We start from the raw sequence: 22,799 nt of genomic DNA, 5'->3' as shown, positions 1-22,799 counted from the left end.
AGCCAGAAAGCATAATACTGAAAAATACGAATGGTCTAAGAAAGCATTGTTAAGGAAATCGTTCTAGAAAAACACTGATAGGAAAGATTTCTGTAGGGTATAATTAAAGCAAATTATAATAATTAAACATACCGATTAAAAGACAGAGACCATCAGAATGGATAAATAAAGCAAAATCTAGTTATATACTGTAGGAAAAACAAAAACATGCCTAAACAGCCACACAGATGCTTGAAAGCAACAAGACAGAAAACAGATGTATTAGATAGGCCTCTGCTATGAGTGACAGAAAAGCCAAAATGATAGTGATTAATGAAGTTTGAAGTTTGTCGCTCCCATATACAGAGCCTAGAGGCCAATTTTTAGGGCCGGCAAGGAAGCTTCACTCTATGGAATTTCAGCAACCCAGACTGCTTCTCCTTCACAGCTCCACCATCCCAAGGCTGGAGCCCTTGATGTTATGGTTCAATGTGGTAGGAACTACATTCCAGGTGGTAGGACTGAGTTAGGGATGGAGAAATAAAAGCAATGTTGCCAGCCATCTTAATGGAAGCTCCTTATTCTTTACTGATTCATTTCACCCTCAAACAACCCCACGAAATGAAAACTACTGCAATCATCATGGTACAAAAGAGGCAACTGAGGCACAGAGAGATGAAGTGATTTACCCAAGGCACATGGCTAGTAATTGGTACAGGCAGAACTGGCAGAACATCATATGGCATTAATAGCTTCACTTCTGTAGACCTATATTCTCCCATCTGTAACATCAGAAAGGTGCTCTAGATCAGGGGTCACAGACTGATGTCAACTGGGCCAGATAAGATCTACAAGTGAGTTTTGTCCGTTCACATTTCCTTTTTATTGTTGTTTGTTTTCATTTTAGGTCTTCTGTTTCTTGGGAGCATTTTTTGCAAATAGAATGCCCTTAGGTAGGATACATATCACCTAACCACCCAAGTCCCTACTACCTTCCTTTGTTTTCTCTTATATTAACTTTTCACCTCATTTCCCTTCTGGGACAACAAGACATTTAAGCTGGGAACCCTAAGATAAGATGCTTATCCTCAGCTCTACAATACTACTATCAAGGAAGGAAACAATTTTCTGAGAGATGTTCACCAAAAGTATCCACAGAGTAGCTTGATTCAAGAGCACATCATTAAAATAATTCAAAGAATAACAAGAAACTTCATTAAAATGAAAGAGAATAAACAAGAGCTTGGAATTTTGAGTATCTTTTGCAAAATTTATGTATACTGAGTATATATATGGCAACCTCCTATCTCCAGAGATTAATACAACATGGTTCTAATATTAGTTTTCAACCCATACTTATCACAATATAGAAGACCTCAGGATAGAAACATTTAGTAAATAGTTCATCTAGTTGGGGATTCTTTTTTCAAACTTTTGTTGACTTTAAGAACAGTTTTAGGTTCACAACAAAATTGAGGAGAAGCTACAGAGATTTCCAATTCACTCACTACCCCCACACATGTGAAGCTTCCCCATTATCAACATTCCCCATGAGAGTGGTACTTTCGTTACAACTGATGAACCTCCATTGACATCATCACCCCAAGTCCATAGTTCACATTATGGTTCACTCTTGAGTCCACTTAGTTCTCCTCCATATCCTACTTCATTACCTCGATTTCATGTCACTGACCTAAGCCATCTAAATCCGCTTCCTAATTAAGGTTCTGCTGGGCCAGTTGGTTACCCGTATCAAGACCAATAGGCTAATTGAGGAGACCTCTCAGGATATCTATCTGCAATCACTTCTGATTGAGCAGGTCTTTAAAATCCAAACCCTCTGCTTCATCTACCAGGTCATGGCTCATGTGTTCATTGTTTTGACCTTGGCTACTTGGTTCTTTCCTGGTGGCTGTTGCACTCCATTTCGGGAGGTGTTTGAGTGTCGGCTCAGTGTATGTGTTTCGTGGTTTAGCTCTCTAGTGTGACAAAAGGAAAAAAGGAACAAGGGAGTGAGAACATCTTTCTAGCGACAAATGTTAATTCTACAGTGGCAGCACAGGAAGTGTAACTAAAAGGATGCTTCCGGAAAAGAACAAATCCGGAACACATGCTCTGGGAAAGAGGAGGCTACAGGTTACGTCTCAAAAATATTCAAGTCTTTTGTTTTCTGTGTCTTGGAAATTAGGTCACGGGTGAGAGCAGAGGAAGCTAAGCTCCCACAAGAAAAAATTATTTGAGTTGATGCTACACTTGCTCTCAATAGGAATGTTGCAGTTGATTAATCCATGAATCAATAAAATGCTAAGAAGGATGAAAATCACACTGGAAACAAATTAATTAGCAGACTTCAGATGGTCTAAAAATTGAACCATGATAAGGAAGCAGGTTGTCACTTCTCATTAAGCCTTTCCACAATTTAAAAAAAAAAAAAAACCTGCCTTTGTTTTTGGAGACAAGAGTGTGCTGCTAGAATTCAATGCTTCATTAAGAGATAGGAACATGAGAGAAAACAGCCAAAAAGAGAAAAGAAATGAAAAGAAAAAAATGTTTTCTCTTGCCTAATCTTCCCCGAGTAGAGTCATATAATGATGGATGGTTCGATTTATTTAGCACACTCCAAACAGCAGAAGGCAGGTTGATTTCCACGGATATTTGCATATTTAGAAATCCTTGGTCCATTATTTAAATAACACATCCTCAAATATTTATTTCTTATAAGAAAATGTGGCTTCTGAGCTGTGCCATATGATATGAAAGAAAAAAATAAACATAGAAGAAATCATAACATGTTCCAAAACTTTTCATGATAGAAACTTCTATGTATAAGGTACATGTGTAATCAAAGCACATGTATCTGAATAACAGTAAAAATATGAATAAGTGGGTCCTGTTCATCCCCAATCTGTTCTTAAGGCACTGTCTTGGGCCACCTGGTCCTTCTCCATTCAAACTAGATTGATGTATCCCTTGCCACAAGATAGATTATAACAGCTCAACACAGATCACAAAGGAGTCATTTCTGTGATGTTTGAATAACCTAAAGTCCCTTGAAATTTACAGCAGAGGCACTAGTTTAAAAGAAAAGATGTTTTGAGAATCAAAGTGAAGCCCTGAAGCATTCAAGACATAAAGTATATGTCATAAAATAAAATGCAGTTGGGAGAATAGATAAGGATAGATAGGGACAAGGATAACCTTGTCCTCTGAATTCTATAAACTAGTGGAGGAGACGTCGCCAAAGGAAAGAAGAAAGGTACTTCAGTGTGTCCCTGATAAGGATCTTGTGCCTCACACATCACCTGATTTCCAGAAGCACTTGAGGAGTTTCTCAAAAGTGTATGTAAATTACTATCATATGATCTCCCTGATATGAGGACATGGAGAAGCAACATGGGGGGTTAGGGGGATAGGAGAAGAATAAATGAAACAAGATGGGATTGGGAGGGAGACAAACCATAAATGACTCTTAATCTCACAAAACAAACTGGGGTTTGCTGGGGGGAGGTGGGACTGGGAGAGAGGGAGGGGGCTATGGACATTGGGGAGGGGAGGCGAACCATAAGAGACTATGGACTCTGAAAAACAACCTGAGGGTTTTGAAGGGTCAAGGGTGGGAAGTTGGGGGAACAGGTGGTGGGTAATAGGGAGGGCACGTTTTGCATGGAGCACTGGGTGTTGTGCAAAAACAATGAATACTGTTACGCTGAAAAAAATAAATAAAATGAAAAAAAAAGTGTATGTAAATTGCAACTCTGTGATTCCAATTACCCATAATATGCACAAAGAGTGTCAGATTCCTTAAGTCCTCATTTTTATGAGGACAACAATTTGGAGAACTGAAAGCAAAGCTTTGGAATCTATACCTTGAGTTGCAGGTGAAGAAAAGACACCTTTGCTCCCCATGACTGGGGAATAGTCCAGTGAAAATGGCTGCCCACATGGGCAGATACACCTAAAGCAATCAGATGGAGTCTTCCTGCTTTCCAAAGGGCCACAGGAAGAAACAGAACTTTTCCTCAGCTGGTCAAGAATGACGAGGGCATGGGCTTGACTACTGAAGGCCCTGACTTCCAGGAGTCCTGATGGGTGAGACAGTAAGGGGACCAAAGTCATCCACAGGGACCAAGAAGCATAAACTGCTCGGGGCATCACCTATGAACTTGGGTTCTCTTTCCGAGGGCAAAAAAGGGGCCTGCACAGAAAGGTTCATCACTCATCTCATTCCTTTGGGTCACAAATGGGGTGAGAGCAGGAGAACGGAACAGAGTGGAATATGGCAGCAAGAGAATTTCCTTTTCCCTTGCTGCCAGGCATGTAAGTTTATAACATTCATTCAGGACAGCTCCCATCTCCAGAAAGTGCAGGACAACAAACAAGCAATTCAAGGTACTTGCTAGGTTAATGAAAAAAAAAAAAAAATGCTTTCATACGTATAGTCAGTTCTTATTATTCATGGTGATTATGATCTATAAAGTTGCCATGAACACTGAATTGGTGAATAACAAACTATTACTTCTTGGCAAAATCAGATTAAGTTCCTATAAGCCTCTGGTCATGACACTTCGGTCAATCGGTTACACAAGAACTTGCTTTATGTATGTTTCTGTTTAAAGACACTATTTACTATATATTGTTAATTCAATAAGCACAGCCAACAGCACTGTAATTCATGCCTAAGCAAAACTCACCCAGTACAAGTATTTTCTCCAAAAGACATGTCACAGTCTTCATGCACATAGAACACCACACGGTCCTTCAGCACTGTGCTTGGGGGCCACTTTAAACAACAAAATCACCAACAAAAAAGACAAAATAATTTTTTTTTAAAAAGGGCACTAAATAGACCATGAAAAGGACATTTGTTTTCACTATGAGAGCTGAAATACGAAGGCAGAGTGTCACTTTGTTCAGCCTCAGCTGTGAATTCATGTGTCAGGCAACTCAAATTTTTCATCATTCTGCAGCTATCCAGAATGTCTGAAAGCACTGAGAGATCTGACTTGTAGGTTACAAACAAATTTCAGTGAGAAGACAAGTTTGCAAGCAGGGGATCTGCAAATAATGAAGATTGACTGCATCTAAGACTCATGGATGGTTAGATGGTAGTGGGTGCAAACCAGGGAGACAATTTTTGCTTCATTAATGAGAGTGCATTCTTGAAAGCTTTTTTCATTCCTATTTGTATTCAGATTTAGGAAAGTTCCAAATGCTTGCAGGAATCCACACATCGTCTATCAGGGCATATTGCAGACAGTTCCCAGGAAACCACCTCTGAAGTGTGATTTATAGCAGATTTGCTGGGAAGTGGTCCTGTGGTCAACTTCTGTAGGGAAATGAGGGCAGTGGATTTGAGGAGAAGGGGGCATTGAACTGAACTGAAGTCACGGTGACTCATGCAGTGGGGGGAGGGGTGAGACCCTCAGAGTTGTCCCCATATTGAGGCAGAGGAGCTGGGCTTTCATAAGTCCCCCTATGGCCAGTCACTCGATGCAGGCTGTCCTTCAGAAGAAGCTGTGACTTTGGGTGTGATGGCACTCTTCAACAGATGGCAATTCCCAAAAAAGACCAAGCTGTATGAAGTCACCATTGACATTCCCAGCAGTCAGAGGGATGAGTGCCTGTGTCATGGCAAGAGGATATGGGCAGTGCACCCCAGAGCACCCACTAAACTGTGCCAAGCTCAAGAAGGCATTTCCAATGCTGTATTTGGGGACAGTCTCAATGATGTTTTAAAAAGGAATGGAACTCTACCTGTAGTGGCAGAACGATAGCCCGAAAGATGTCCCCTCCCTATCCTTAGAATTTTTTTTAATATTATGTGCTAGCTATAATTACTTTTCTTATAGTCTCAGAATTTGAGACCATATTACTTTACATGACAAAAGAAACTTTGCAGACAGGACCACAGTTAAGGACCTTCAGACAATGTGGTAATCTTGAAGTATACAGGTACCTCCAATGCATCCACATAAATCCTTAAAAGCAGAGAAAGTTTACAGGCTGCAGAGATAGAACAATATGAGAAGCACTCCATCTGTTATTGCTGACCTTGAGGACAGAAGAAGGGGGCCATGAGCCAAGGAAAACAGGCAGCTTCTAGAAGCTAGAAAAGCCAGAGTAATGGGTTCTCATCCAGAGCTTCTGGAAAGGAACACAGCCCAGCATCTTAGCCTGCTAAGACACATGTTGGACTCTTGACCTATAGAACAGTAGGATTACATATGTGCGCTGTTTTAGCCTGTGGTAATTTGTTACAACGATAGTAAATGAATTCACTACCCAACCATATAGTGACTGTGGCTCTGCATGTAAGAGAGAAGGAAGGCACCTGAGTGCTCCAAGCTGCCGACTGCATTGGCTTGGATTTCCCTGCTGGCTGTGGAAGCCATCATAGGAGCTTCAACTCCTGTTGGCCACTTTCCAGAAGATCTCTTCTTTTTTTCACTATTTTATCTCAGGGTATGCCTCTGAAGCCATTTATTTTCTTTATCTTTTCATTCCCCAACTACTCATTACAGAACCACAAAATTGCGGAATTATTACCAATTAATTCTCAAGCAGTGAAACTCTGTGTGCTTCACAATCTAACAATTATGACTTTGTGAAGGCAGGAAAGCCAAAACATTTTTCCCATTACTCTTCATGTCTGCCCTAAGAGGGAATGTTTCCCAAAGTCCATGGTTAAAATACAGAGGGCAATTCCATTACCCAGGAACGTGCCTACCTCCTCTGTGTCTGACCTTAGAGAGGGTGACAGAGGAAAAGTGGTGAACGAGAAAGTCACAGTCTTCACCTCAGAGAACTTGGAGTTTAGTGAGGAGTGTAGACAAGAGTTAATTTTAATGCAATGTATATGGTCTTTAATAGAGAAATACAAGCTTCTCTATGACTATGTCAAAGGAACAGTGTTACATGATCAGAGAAGGCTTCTTTCGGAAATTAACACTAAAACTGAGACCCGAAGGATGTATAGAAATAAGACAAATGGAGTAAAAGCAAAGCATGGTCCAGGCCAACAGAATGTGGCTAAGTGTATAGGCAACAGTAAAAATGCCACTATTTACTGAATGTTTGCCATACGTGAGGCCCTATGCTAAAATGTTTACATACATGATTTCATTCCATCCTCACAACAACCCAGTGAGGTAACCCTATTATTAGTCCCATTTTCCAGATGGAAAAACTAAGGAACTTTGAGTTTATAGATCTTGTCCAAAACAATATAGGTAGTGAGTAGTTGAACATAAACTTGATCCCAAATAGTCTGGCCCTAGAATTCCTAGAATTCCCCAGAATCCTGCACTGTCTCTTGCTCAGTCCCAAGCAGGAGATGCAGCAGCTCATCCCAAGGACTGAAGGAAGTTCCATGTATTTGGAGCTGAAGTGCTGGGGGCAGGGAATTAGATTCAGGAGTGGCAGGAAATGACATAGAAGTTAGGATTCATGACCAGAGATAATAATACATACATACCCAGTATTCGAACTTTCATCAGTGTATGATAAGGATTTGGAAGCTGTGGGATTCAGTGAAAAAGGTATAGTTTTTGGTGTCAGACTTGAGTTCCAGTTCTCCCACTTCTACTTCGAAGCTAAGCAATTTAAGTTCTTTAAACCCCCCTGTCCACACTTGTACACTGTGCTCCCATCTGTGACTTGGGGATTATAACAGATACATCAAGCACTGTTGTGAGGACTACATGGTGTAAACGACATAAGTGTCTGGCATATAGTGGGCAGATAATTCAATGTTCAGCCCCCCTCTCCCCACCGGATGGAGCAGAGTAAACAGAATATTTATGTATGGTCCAGCCAACAAAGAGTGAGAACTTGAACAAAACTGAGTACTGATCCACAAGTGTTAAAATATTTTTCTTGATTTGGGTCCAAGCCTCATATTATATTGAGGCCAAAATATAAACACCAAGGACAGTGTGGTGTGGAGGAAGACCACTGGAGTAGAAATCAGGGATGTGAGTTTTAGCGTTCTCTCCTCCACAAGTCACTGCAGTGCCCCCTTCCCTGAGCCTCAGCATCCTCAGCTGACAGAAGAGGAGGTCAAACTTGCTGGCCTCTGTGTACCTCTCAGTCTGAGCCCTGAGCTCCCTCGATGCCTTGAACATCTGAGTAGAAACAATACAAAAACATCAAATTGATCTCTGAATTAGGCCAGGATTCTCAGGTTAAACAAGCAAACAAAGATATATAGAGATAAGTAGATCTAGATATAGAGCTTAAATATCTTAAACAAAAAAAAGAGATATATAACAAATATAACCTTCTTGGGAGATGCAGGGAGGCTGTGTAGGAAGGTGATAAAATGTGGGAGCTCTGATGTAAGACAGACATACCTCCTAATCTGCTCTCTATTGTTTGCTGAATCTGTCACCCAAAGTAAGTCATTGCCTCTTTAGAGTTGTCTCTTCATGCACACAATGGGAATGATGACCTTCTGTCATAAAGTTGTATTCTCATCAAAAGATGTTTACCACTTCCAGTTGACTTTCCATCCTCCATGAGAAAAATAAAAATCTGTTTAGCAGATTCCTCCAAGAAAAGTTAAATACCCCTTCTTTTTTGGTCCCACTACATGGGGTGCACACAGTGCCTCCACACAACATTTATTCATCCAGCTGCCTCCTAGGTGAGTGCCGTCCTCTCTCTGGAGCTCCTCGAGGACGGAGACTGTTGCCTTCACATTTGTGTTTAAAGAGGGTTCGGAATGGTGCCCAGCAAATGGTCATGTTTCAATGCATGCTGCTTATTCAAATAAATAAGGACTGAAAATTAAAGCAACAAAATTTCAATTGTTGTCCCTTCTAGATGCCGAAGATTTTTAAGAGATAGACAATGTGAGCAAGCACACATGAGCTGAAGCAACCCTTTCTTGTAACCAATTTACTAATGTGTCTCAAGGGTCTTTAAACCTCTGTACCCTTTGATCCAGTAATTCCACACTGAAGGCTCCATCCAAGGGAGAGAATAGGCTATTTGCCTGGTAAAAAACAAACAAACAAACAAACAAACTATGCATGGGGAGAGGAGACCAAGAAAATACATCAAAACATTCACAGCAGTTATTTCTGAATAGAGGGATTAAAGGTGATTTTATTTCTTCATTTTAGACTTTTCTGTATTTTCCGAAATTTTTCCATCATGTGAAACTTTTATAGTGGAATTATATGGTATGTTACAGTTACATGAGAGACTTTTGTGAGTTTAAATATGTAATCCTAAATATATTAAAAAGATGCTAATGTCTCTCGAATACCTAAACCTCTTTTACTTATCCCAATACCCAGCGTAGCATGTTATAGATACCCTACAAATTCATATGCACATATACGTGATTTTACAACTACTTGGGTCCTTAATTAATCTTTCTTCACTCTCTAAATTGAGAAGTGTCACTTGTAATTTTCTTCTGGTCATTTAATTTCCAGACATGCAAGTGTCAGCAGATTTATTTTTCTCCAAAACAGGTTAATGCTCCAGTTAACTGCTGTCCAGATAGTTTTTATTAAAAAGTAGCACAGTTCTCCCGGTGAGATTTCAATATCACATGCCAGGAGGAACTGAAATGCTAACTAGGTTATAACGATTTGTTGGAGTGTCTGATCATTGCTGTGTTATTGCTGAGATAGACACAAATGAAGTTCTTAAGGAAAAAAATCATTACTATAGCTTTTCTCTCTTAATGAGTTCTTTGAGGCCAAAACATCTGGCTATAATTCTTTTCTTTGTTCAGAAGGCCAGTGTTTATTTGGCCAAAATTTTACCAGGTAAAGATATCAGCCTTTCAATAGAATTAGCTGTCATTGCATCTTTTTAAATGGTCATGTTGTAAAACTTCCCCCTGTCACCTCGAGTCCTCTTCCTGGAGTTTATTACATCAAATACATCAAATACCCAACTTCTTGTACTTCCATAAGATTTCCACGATATCCTTATTCCCCTCAGGCTCCAACATGATAAACTCTCCTATTCCACAATAAAAATCTTCCTGCTCTGTTATTCTTTGGAGCTATGATTCTGTTTCTCTCATTTCCTGAAGTATTGACGTCTTGAACAGGTAGTTCACACTTGGCTGAAAAAATGTAACACCCTCCCCCCAGCTTACTCTGACTTCCGATTTCTACTTTTGCTACACTTCTGAAATTACTTTCTTGAAAATCTCCCATCGATTCTTGTTACCAAAGCAGTGGCTCCTTCCCATTCTTCAACTTCCTCACCTTCTCTATTTTATGTTGTTTGCTCTATCTTATTAAAAATCATCTCTTTTCACTTAGATGTTTGGGAGGGTAGGATGTCAATGACCAAGGAAGTGGGATTTGCCCTTGTCCCCAAATTCTCTACCCCTATCAAGCGACAGTTTGAAAACGTCTTTAATTTTGTAAAATGTTCACACAAGTTACACGTAAGTATGTTTTTACTGGAATGTGAAAAGTGAAACGTGTGCAGGAAGGTCTGTCTTTATACCCTGTTCTCCACATCAACTCATCCCATCCCTCCTCACTTAAAGAACCTGGTGAGCCTCTTCCAATGCTTTTCCTGAGTATCCATATGGACATATTGGCATGTATACAGATATAGACATTTTATAAACATGATGCATACATTGTTTTTTGGTAATAAGTGAGCTTATGTGTGTATTTTTTCTTAAACCTGTCTATTGCTTTAAAACTAAAAAGAAGAGCTACTTAGGATGGGAAGAAAGGCATGAAGGGTGGGGAGACACCAAGGTGGACAGATGGCTTGCCTTTATGCTTAAAATATCTCATGAATACATAGGCATATTTCATGTCCATGACACACAAAGCTTCTTAAATTTAGCAGTGGAAGATTAAGCGCAGAATCTTGGATTTTGATTTCTTCTTTAATAGTCTTTTGTTGCTAATGTTGAAAATGAAACCACAGACAGCTTCATTTGAGGGGCATCGATAAAATTAATTTCAATTTTTATTAGGAACTTGGGAAAGAAGGATTTATTTCTATATGATTTTATTTTAATAGTAAGTTTTGATTTTCAAAAGGTGTGAGGTTGAAAGTAGCTACAGCCAGGGAATAGAAAGAGAGCAGCTTAATTTTAGTCATCTCCTTTCCACATCCTGGCTCTGCTAAGCAAGGTGATTGCCTTACACGGCCCACTCACATGCTGTAAATATCTTCACGTGTGGCAAGCCTTACCCTAGCACTGTAGTAACATGCTTTAAACAAAGTATTAAAAGCCTCGAACAAGATGGCATCTGAGTATAATGAGGTTTACTAGTTTTCTAGAAACATGAAACACCTTTTGAAGTGACTTTTATAAGATGAAGAAAGATTTGGACTTCAGAGAAGAGGCTTCCCATGTTCAGGTTAAAAAGAAACTTGGGTTCAAAAGACTTTAGGTGATTTTTCTATGAACCAAATGATTAGAGATTGATATCTCATCATATACTCTATTGAAAAGGAGAAGGTTATAGAAGGGCAGATATTAGAAATGACAAGGGAATCTGAAACAAGAATAAGCAACATTTTGGGGCGCCTGGATGGTTCAGTGGGTTAAAGCCTCTGCCTTCAGCTCAGGTCATGATCCCAGGGTCCTGGGATCGAGCCCTGCATCGGGCTCTCTGCTCCGCAGGGAGCCTGCTTCCTCCTCTCTCTCTGCCTGCCTCTCTGCCTAGTTGTGATTTCTCTCTGTCAAGTAAATAAAATATTAAAAAAAAAGAATAAGCAACATTTTATTATTACAGATACAGTCATTACCAAAGAACTGGATGTATTATTAATCATGTTACATTGAAAGAAATGAGCAATGGATTTGAAAATGATTGTTCACTACTACTGCTAAAGATTAGAAAAGAGAGATTTAAATAAAACATTTTACTAAAAAGATCCAAAAGTGAAAAAATACCTTAGAATTTAAGGACACCCAGGAAGAGATAAAGAATGCATGAATCCATGTTTAAGGAGAAGTTAAGAACATTGGTAACTTTTACTAAGGGCTTGAAGACTTAAGATGGCCTACCCCTCAGAGGTACGCAGTGAAAAGATTACTTAAGTAAGATGGCATTGATTGATACTTTTCTCTCATTTATTCCCATAAACATGGCCAAAGATCTTAGTAATTAATAACCTCAAGATTGGTAATTCTCATTTTAATCATTAATGTGGATCATCACACATACTGGGAGCATTAAAGAAATGTGGTGAACAATTGTTTTGATTTTTAATTATGTGTTGCTTAAGAGGGGCTATTTATCTCTTCCCAGGTAAGGCCCCACCTGCTGCCTGCCCTACTAACACAAATTCTTAATCTCAACCCATGAACAAGTGTGGTTACCTAAAAAAGAAATATGACACAGATTTATTTTCTTTAAATAAAAAGATAACATTTTTAAAAACCAGAAGCCTTACACTTACTGATCTGTTATCCCTGTCTAATTAAAATACAATTTAGAGAACATTTTGAATAAATTGAAATACCTAAGTACAAATAGGTACCTCTTGAAACCTAGGATCCTACCCTAATATTATCCTACCCACCATCACCCATGATTCTTACTATATTGGTCTAGGGCCTTCTGCTGGTGAACATATACTTAAATAATCCTCTAGGAGATTTCAATATGAATGCATCTCATCACCACAACCAAATGAAAAGTACCATTTCAATGCTTCAGTAAAGTATAATTGAAAAGAGAAATCAAAAATGCCTCAGTGTATGATTATGCCCCAGTTCACATACTTACCATCTATACTGATTTTTGTTTACCCTTCTAAATCCAGAAGCTCTCTTTCCAGGGGCAACCTCTTTCTCCTGCTTTGTGCTCACTGAATCCTGTTATTTCTTTTAATCCTGTCTTCTTGGCCACATGCATGGTCACATGACCCGATCCAAGCGGTTATCCTATTCCTCTGGCCAAAGTGACTCAAGATGAGCCAGAGGAAGTACTCTCCAGGATTTTCTGCTTTAGCCACTAAGAAGAGGGCAAATGTTATTTTTTCTTGTACAGACGTCAAACTGGTAAAATGTGTCTTGAGCAGATATAAATGTGCCCTACCAGCTATATTCTGGATCTGAACATTCTAGAATTTTCAGTTATGCTTATCCTGGCTTGAGTTGGGTTTCTATTACTGGCAAATAAAAAGACCCAACAAACACATCACATCATATTAGGTGATGGTTTAAATTCTTTGCCTTATTTTCTTCACCTGTAGAATTAAGATAATGGTATCCACCATGCCCATGCACTAGGGAAATGAGACCCAACATTTCAGATGCAAAGCATTTATTATCTTATAATAGATTATCCAAATGATAAATTTCATATACATCCCTCCAAAATAACTATTTAATTCAGACAATAAGTCATCAAAACTAATTATTTAGTATTATATAAAAATGTCTTATGCTACATTTCTTAATCCTTAAGGAGTTATGCCGGTCATGTAAATATTGCTTATCAGCAAACAAAGCAAAAACTTCAGTCTATTTATAAACCAATAACTTATAACAATGAATAATTCTCTTCAGTCACTGAATAGTTTAATCATGTTAATAGTTATATGTTAATAGCTCTTTCTTCCACTATTAAAATTAAACTTCCAATTTTCTGGTACAATATGTGTCACTCCTTCTTGAATTTGTCTGTCACCTGATAATCATGCAAAATGCAGATTCAGATTCATAGGTTTAGAGTCGGGCCTGAGATATGGTATTTCTTTTTTTTTTCTTCTAACTTTATTGAGCTGTAATTCATATATAACCTTCTGTAAGTTTAAGGTATAAATGTGATTTGACACATGTGTATATTGTGGAATGATTACCAGGTTAGGGTTGGTTAGTTAACACCTCCAGCACCTCACATAATTACCTGTGTGGGACTGTGTGTGTGTGTGTGTGTGAGAGAGAAGACTTAAGATCTCCTCCCTTAACACTTCTCAAGTATATAACAGTGTTTTTAACTATTGTCCCCATGCTGTACATTAGATTCCCAGAGCTTACTCATCTTCTAATTGGAAGTTCGTGCTCTTTGATCCACACCTTCCTATGTCCCCCATACTCCAGCCCCAGCAATCAACATCCTGTTCTCTCTCTGTTTCTCTAAATTTGGCATTTTTAGGTTCCACATATAAGTGAGATCACACAGTGTTTGTCCTTTTCTGTCTGACTTACTTCGCTCAGTATGACGTCTCGAAGTCCATCTGTGTTTTCACAAATGGCAGGATTTCCTTTTTTTAAAAGGTTCAATACTATTCCATATACATACATATGCATACATGAAACATAACTTCATTATCCACTCAACCACTGATAGGCACTTAGGCTCTTTCCATGTCTTGGCTATTGGGAATGATGCTGCAATGAATATGGGGGAGCAGATATCTCTTCAAATAGTGATTTCATTTCTTCAGATATATTCCCAAAGTTGAAATGGCTGAATCTGATAGTAGTTCTATTTTTAAGTTTTTAAGGAACCTCCATGCTGTTTTCCAGAGTAGCTATAGTCGTTTGCATTCCAACCAATAGTGCACAACTGCTCCCTATTCTCCAAATCCTCCCCCCACTACTTATTATCTCTTATCTTTTTAATAATAGATGTCCTAACAGGTATGAAGTGATATCTCATTGTGATTTGGATGTGTGTCTCCCTCATGATAAGTGATGTCAAACATCTTTTCATGTACCTGTTGGTGATTTTCATGTCTTCTCTGGGAAATGTCTATTCAGGCCCTCCGCCCATTTTTTTTTAATCAGAATTTTGGATTTTTTGCTATTGAGTTGTATAAGTTCCTTATATATTTTTGCTTTTAACTTCTTATCAGATAGGTAGTTCACAAGTATTTCCAGTAAGCTCTAGATGACAGATGTATTACTGTGCTGCAGACCAGTTTTGAGCATCAAGGGGCTAGAACAAACCCTCAGAGCAATATAAACACAAGTCAAATTAGTTGGGAGTTGAAGATTTAGACATAGTCCTAGTTTTCTCATTAAAATAAAAACAAAATGAGTGATTTTGACAAATGGCTCTCTGGGCTTTCTCTTCCTCATCTAAGATGAAAATATTGAAATTTATTCTACAAAAAAAAAACATACATGGTGGGTACTTAATAAATTATTGATTGATTGACATTAAAAAATACCATAGAATCACTCCTCAGAAATTTTAAGGATTTATCATTCTAAGTGAAAATGTTGGACGTTTTTTATTAGGTAACCAGAGTAGAGCTTCCAGATTTATATTCAATATCCATTTTCACATAATATTCAATTTGACAAATATATATATATATATGTCTGTATGTGTGTGTGTGTGTGTATATATATATATGATCCTGTCATCTTCATTGAAGAATTGAGCCTATAATTAAATGTTGTCCACAGTTAGTGACCTAGAGTTCATACTGAAAAGACAAGTTGTAGGTAAATGATGAAACACATTTCTGACCAAGTGGCTCCATGAAAATATGTGCTAGAATGTGATTGTCAGTTAAGGTGGCTTCTTAAAGGCAGTCTGCATTAGAATAGGGTGCAAATTTCCTTTCTATACCTTGCAGTGCGGATGCAGAATAGTAAACATATCATTTTAATATAAAATAGTCATTCCAGTTCAAAAGTTGTAACATACCCTTGACTTTTTAAGCCAGATGACATTGAATTATACTGAGAGACAACATTATTTCACCAGGAAATGCAGAAAACTCATCAAATTTCAGTCATGAAATTTTAGCTAAGACTATCCCTTCTCAGTGTAAAAGATTTTGATATTCTCTGTTTATGACATTTTTAAAGTGAATGTAATTTAGTGTGTCTCATATAATGTTGGAATGATCAATGGATGGGATTTCCCTGTTCCAAGGTAGAATATCAAATATTAGATTGAGCTGTTGATGGATTGATTTCACCCAGCTTTAAGGATATGCCTGAAAAAGAAAAATAACAAGATCAACATTTTCCAGGATTTTTGTTGTTGTTGCTGTTCCTTGATCAATTAAGTTGATTTTGGCTTTTAGTTACTAATCAATGTTCCACTAATGTCTGTTACAATTCAAAAAGTCTTAACTGGGGGCGCCTGGGTGGCTCAGTGGGTTAAAGCCTCTGCCTTCGGCTCAGGTCATGATCTCAGAGTCCTGGGATCGAGCCCCGCATCGGGCTCTCCGCTCAGCAGGGAGCCTGCTTCTCTTCCTCTCTCTCTCTGCCTGCCTCTCTGCCTACTTGTGATCTCTGTCAAAAAAATAAAATCTTTAAAAAAAAAAAAAGCCTTAACTGAAACTCATAAGAGTCAATTTGGTTAATTTTCCTCCTCCCATAGGTAAACGTGATCAAATATATTTTTACTTAGTGAGATCTGAGGCAATTTAGGATTTTTTAAGTTTATGGGTGTTTTTTTTTTAAATCAATCTGAGTGAGAATTTTATGTTAATAGCAACATTTCCATGAAGTATTATCTCTAAACAAAATAAAAATCTGATGGTTGATTTGAGATCACCACACCATGCTAAGTTTAACGCACATTCTGGTACAAAATTATATGAAATTTGAAGGATAAAAACATCCAGTCTAGAAAGAATTACCCACATGTTACAGATGAACATTTATCCATTCAGCTTTAAGAGGGCTTTGAATGCCTATAGAAAGCATTTTTTTTTTCCACTGAAAAAAGACCATCAGCTGTTGCATGGCACAAGTATTTGTGACATTGTCAGGAATCCTCTTATTTTGCTATATATTGCCTCTTTCTTAGTCACAATTTTGAAAGTGGACTATTGAGGTGAAAAAGAAGAAGAGTTTAAAGAATGAATTTAGGAGTTTAGCTCTGGATAGAAACCTACCTTGTGTATCTCAGCAGGCAAGGGTATATAACATTCAAAGATTAATGATTTGAGGTGGAATAAATATGACTATTGCTCTTTAAGTACAGGTTAAATAATGAATACTGCCATGTTTTCCAAGCCATAACCCAACCCTTTGAAATATTAAAAGTAGCTAAAAAGCAGATAAAAGGTATTTTTTTAATGTTCTTTTCTCTATCCTTTTACTGTTGTATAGTTGTCATCTGAATATTGGAAGTAGATTTCTGAATCTTTTGGAAATTTCTTAGTTGAAATAATCCCACGTATGGCTTTTGCTACTTTATCATTATCTTGGCAGGGAAATGAAGATAAGGCAGATACATTTGAGGCATTTAGCACAACACCTGGCATGTAGCATCCACTTAGCATTTGTAAAATTATGTACGGTCTGCTATATAATTTCTACATTTGATATTACACAAATCAGTGACATTTTTCATGTAAAATAAAAAGTCTTTAATCACCAACATAGAAAAATGGGTCTTTAGGCCAAACTTCATCATGATTGCAAAATATTTAGGTTATTTAAAACACTGATGAAGAAGCTCAATCTTTCCCCCTTTTAGCAGATGTGAGTAATTTTCAAGATAGCTCTAGTGGTAAGAACTGGGGGCCTACTTCTTCAAGGCACATGTGCTGAAATGTTCTGTTTTCCAGCTTTATAATTAGAGACTATTTCACAGTGATTTTCAGCACAGATAAAATTTAGCTCCCTTAAGATATGACAGGCATCATCTCTTATTTTCATTAAACACGCTCTAGAGCGGGTGGTTAGAGAAATAAGATAGGAATTAGCATCTGAAAGTTTAAAGATGATTGCAAAATCTCTTCCTCAGAAAATTATGGGTTTCCCTTGGCTTAGCTTTCTTAAAATAAATCAGCATTGCTCCAAGTGGCAGCCTCTGCTGCCTGATGTATCACATTTGAGTGTTCATCTACATCCACAAAAAAGAAGCCTGACTTCAGTTGTTCCAAAATATAAGATGTGTCTCGCTCTTGAGATGTGGGGACAATTGGCTGAGTGTGTCACCAAAGCCCATATGCCCCTCTATAATTTGCCCACTTTTCCTCTTTGGACGTGTCTCGGCATAAATGCATCTGCCACACCATCCATGCTCTTCAATGACATAAAATTTCCTACACTTGATAACCAGCCTTTACAGAGAAATTTCAAAAGGAAAAGAATTAAGGAGCTATTTCTAGTTCTGCTTAAAAAATAAATAAAACTTTGTCTATGGAAGGCCGTCAAACATATCAAGTTAGTCCTTTCACTAATGATCATTTCCTGTGGTATCCATTTATCAATATAAAGAGTCAGTTCATGTTGGCTGGCATCCACATTCAATGGTGGTTTTGTCAGCATTTGTGGACTACAAGAGTTCTTGGCTATGTTTTTTGGAACCAAATTCTGATTCCCTGGGGAACACAGTTCATAAGATGCTTAGGATAGGAAATTTTCCAAGTCCTCTCTCTCCCACTTTCTACCTGAATTGCTTTGGTCTTTTCATTGCCATGATATTCAAAGATATTCCTATGAAGAATATGTTTCTGATGGGAGTGATCCTTAAAGGGACCTTAAAACAAAAACAACCCTACGTTTCACTTGAGTGTCTTAGCTCCTTCTAAAGGCTTCTGAGAAAAACCAAAGAAGGAGCCATAGAAATAAGAACATTGATACTGGTTAAGGAGGATCTTTTTGAGGAGGTAACATGCCGACTGAAGCCCAAAGGATTAGGAGCAATTGACTAGGTGAAGGAAAAGTGAAAACATTCTAAGAAAAGGGCAAAGGTAAGAACTCTGTGAAGCCCCCAGGATAGAGAATTGGTATTCTGGGAAAATGCCAATATGAGGAAATCCAATACAACCCAAAAACAAACTAAAGAGGTAAGTAAAGGTCAAAACTTGGTTGGAGCACCTGGGCAGCAAAGTTGAGTGTCTGACTCTTATTTTTGGCTCAGGTCCTAATCTCAGAGTCTTGAGATCCAACCCTCGAGTCAGGCTCTGTGCTCAGTGCAGAGCCTGTTTAAATTTCTCTCTCCCTCTTCCTCTGCCCCTTCCCCCACTCTCTCAAATAAATAAATCATTTTTTTTAAAAAGTTCAAAACTTGGGCATGCTTATTTAATTACCGCAGATTTATAATTTATTTTAAAATTAGGAAATTAAATGCCTCTAGCTTTGTTCTTTTTCAAGATTGCTTTGGCTACTTGAGGTCTTTTGTAGTTCCACTGAATTTTAGGATTTAAAAAAATTATTATTATAAAAAAGATATTGTATAAAAATACCTTTGATATTTTGATGGCAATGGCCTTAAATCTGTAGATCTCTTTAGCTAATTAAAACAGCGTGGTATTAAAATAACAACAGACATATAAAACAATGGAATAGAATGCAGAGCTCAGAAATAACCCACACATACACAGTCAATTGATCTTTGACAAAAATGCCAAGAATATAAAAAAGGAAAGGGTAGTCGCTTCAGTAACGGTATTGAATGAAACTGGACTCATACTCTACACACACACACACACACACACACACAAAATCAATTCAATATGCATTAAAAACTTAAATATAAGACCCGAAACTATAAAACTTCTAGAAGAAAACATATAGGAAAATCTTCTTGACATTAGTCTTGGCAATGATTTCTTAGACATGACACCAAAAGCACAAGAAACAAAAGCAAAAGTAAACAAGTGAGACTATTTCAAACAAAAATTCTTCTAAACAACAAAGAAAACAATTAACAGAATCAGAAGGCAGCCTATAGAATGGGAGAAAATATTTGCAAGCCATATATCTGACAAGGAGTTACTATTCAAAGTATACAAGGAACTCGTACAACTCAATAGCAAAAACTTAAAAAAAACAAGAACAAAAACATGTGACTCAGGTTAACAATGGAAAAAGGACTTGAACAGACATTCCTCCAAAGACACACAAATGGCCAACAGATAAATGGAAAGTTCCTAAACTTATCTCATCATGAGGAAAATGCAAATCAGAACCACAACGAGATATCACCTCACATCTGATTATTTTCAACAACAACAACAACAACAAAAACAAAGATTAGAAATTGTCATCAAGGATGGGGAAGAATTGGAATCCTTGTACACTATTGGTGGGAATGCAATGGTACAGCCAAGATGAAAAACAATATGGAAGTTCTTTAAGAAATTAAAAATAGAAATACCATATGGACTGTGTGATCCACAAATCCTACTTCTGTGTATTTATCCAAAGGAAACAAAAGTCCGTATCTCTAAGTGATATCTGTATTCCTATGTTCATTGCAACATTATTCATAAGAGCCCAGATATAGAAACAACCTAATGTCCATCAGTAGATGAATAGATAAAAGAAATGTGTCATATATTATTCAGCCTTAAAAAAAGAAAGAAATCCTGTCATATGTGACAACATGGATAAACCTGAAGGACATTATGCTAGGTGAAATAAACTAGTCACTGAAAGACAAATATTGCATGATGCCACATGTAGAAAGGGTCTAAAATAGTCAACTAACAAAAGCAGAGACTAGCATGGTGGTTGCCAGAGGCTACGGAGAGAAGAAAATGGCAGGCTATTGTTGAATGGATTTAAAGGTTCAATCATGCAAGGTGAATAAGTTCTAGAGATCTGCTATACAACATATTGCTTACAGGTTAAGACACAGTGTTGTGCACTTCTAAAAAATTGATTAGATCTCCTATTAAGTGTTCTTATCACACAAGGAAAAAAAAGGGGAGACATAAGGACATGTTTGCAAGTGATAGTTTTATTATCCTGATCATGGTAATGGTTTCACAGGTGTGCATATGTCCAAGCTCATCAAATTGCACATATTAGACACGTGGAGTCTTCTGAATATAAATTATCCCTCAGTAAAGCTGTCTTAGAAAACTTGGGAATGCTTTTAAGAACTCTGCATTTCATTCTAAAGGCAGGGAAAAGCTAAATAAAGGTTTTAAGAAGTCATGATAACAATCCGATTTACATCTTCCCCCATTTAAGATAAATTGAGTCTGTTGTATTAAATAAGGAGGGACATCGTATTGACTGGGACTAAAGCTATGATACCCGACTGGGGGTACTATTGTTTCCTGGTGAACTTTTCATAATTTGTGGAGATATTTCTGATTGTCAGGACCCAGGGAGGGGAAGGAGGAAGGGTTGCTATTGGCATCTAGTTAGCGGAGGACAGGGATGTTGCTAACCAGCATACAGCACACAAGATAATCTAACATAAGAAAGAATTACCTGGTCCAAGATGACAAAGGCGTTAAGATGACAATGGTGCTAAGAAACCTGGAGTAGACAGAAGGTAAAGCAAATGAAGAGAAGTTGCGTATTAGACAGTTATTTAGGGGGAAAAATTAATACAATTTAGTGATTAGATAGAGGGGTCCAGCATAACGACCAAAAAAGTTTGACTCTCAAGTTTTTGGCTTGGGCAATTAATTTATGATTGGTGATAACATGAACTGGTTCAGGGAGCCATGTTGCAAGAACAGCTTTTGGATGGAGTGGAGTGGGAAAGAATGCCATGTTGAGTGTTTTGCTTTTGAGGAGACAGTCAAGAGAATTTTCTAGAATGTTTGTCTATAAGCAGTTCTGGGACTCAGGAGGAAGTAGAGTGAAGTTAAACATTTAAGAGTTGTTATGAAGAATAAATTAGATACCTCACATAAAGAGTTCAGTCCTTCCACATTATAATCATTTAATAAATGTTATTATTATCAATAGAATTGGCATATGGATTGTAACTGAAGCCAGGAGAGGAAGAACACCTTAAGAGAGAAAGCAGAGTGGGAGACAAGGATGGAGCTCCAAGTGATACCTAAAAAGAAGAAGCAGGCAGAGAAGAAGGTGGAAAGTGTGGCTGTGTAATTAGAAACATGAGAGGAAAACCAGGAGCATGAGGTATCAGGAAACTGGGAGGGGGAGATGGTGGGGAGTGGATTTCTAAAGGATCTAGTGGTCAAACACATCAAATGCTGCTCTGAGTTCAAGTAGATTGAAAATTAATTTTTTTTCCAAATAAGTTTGGAGATGAGAAAGTCATTGGTGACCTTGGGAAATGCTGGTTTGGTAAAGTAGTGGGGAGAGATTAGAGTGGGTTGGGGAGCGAGGAGAAGAAATATGGCTTTTCAACAGTTCTTTTTGAAAAGCTTGGCTGCAAAGAGCAAGAGAACAGAGTTATAGCTAAAACAGTTTATGGTTGTTTTATTATTATTAGCCATTATGCTTAAGAAAGGAGAGGTTTGGTATGTTCAGATATTAATGTTGTGGTTAAATGTCAATAGAGAAACAGTAAAGATACAGGATAAAAAGAAATTTGGGGCAAGATCTCCAAGAAAGAAAAAAGGCAGCATGAGAAACAAAATGACTGACGGAGCCCACATAATAAGCATCTGGCTGATTTGTTTAGTCATTTTCTTTGTAGGTGGAGACGGTTGATACAGACTAGAGAGCAAAGTCCCTAGAGTATGGAAATGAGGGCATTGCCAAAGGGAGTCCTTGTTTGTTTGTTCTTCTCAGTTTGATGGTATTTGAATATTAACGGGCAATAAAAGTCTCTTTTTTAGGACTCTCTTCACAGGCAGTGTTAGTTTTAATTCAGTTCATGAGCTGAGGGATAATAATGTGTTCTAAAATCAATATCCTATTTGTGACCATCAAAAAGAGAAATGACTCCTGCTCATAATTGCTAATATACTCTCAAAGTTGATCTGGACACGAAGATGAACATAAATATTAAATTTTTCTTAATGTACTAAAGGCCTTTATGAAGTATATAAGAGGGGTGGAGAGGATGGAGAAATCATGGTTAAGTACCTTCACATTCCCTTGTAACCTGTAGATTAATAGTAGGGGGAGGAGATGGAATGGGAGCAGGGAGTTAGAGGGCAAGGAGAATGCCACTGACCAGCTACATGATCCTGAGCAAGTTGTCTAATGCCTTGTTGTCTCCATT

Source organism: Meles meles, chromosome 2 (genome assembly GCF_922984935.1).
Source record: "Meles meles chromosome 2, mMelMel3.1 paternal haplotype, whole genome shotgun sequence".
NCBI classification, from domain to species: domain Eukaryota; kingdom Metazoa; phylum Chordata; class Mammalia; order Carnivora; family Mustelidae; genus Meles; species Meles meles.
Note: the sequence above shows the minus strand (reverse complement) of the source record.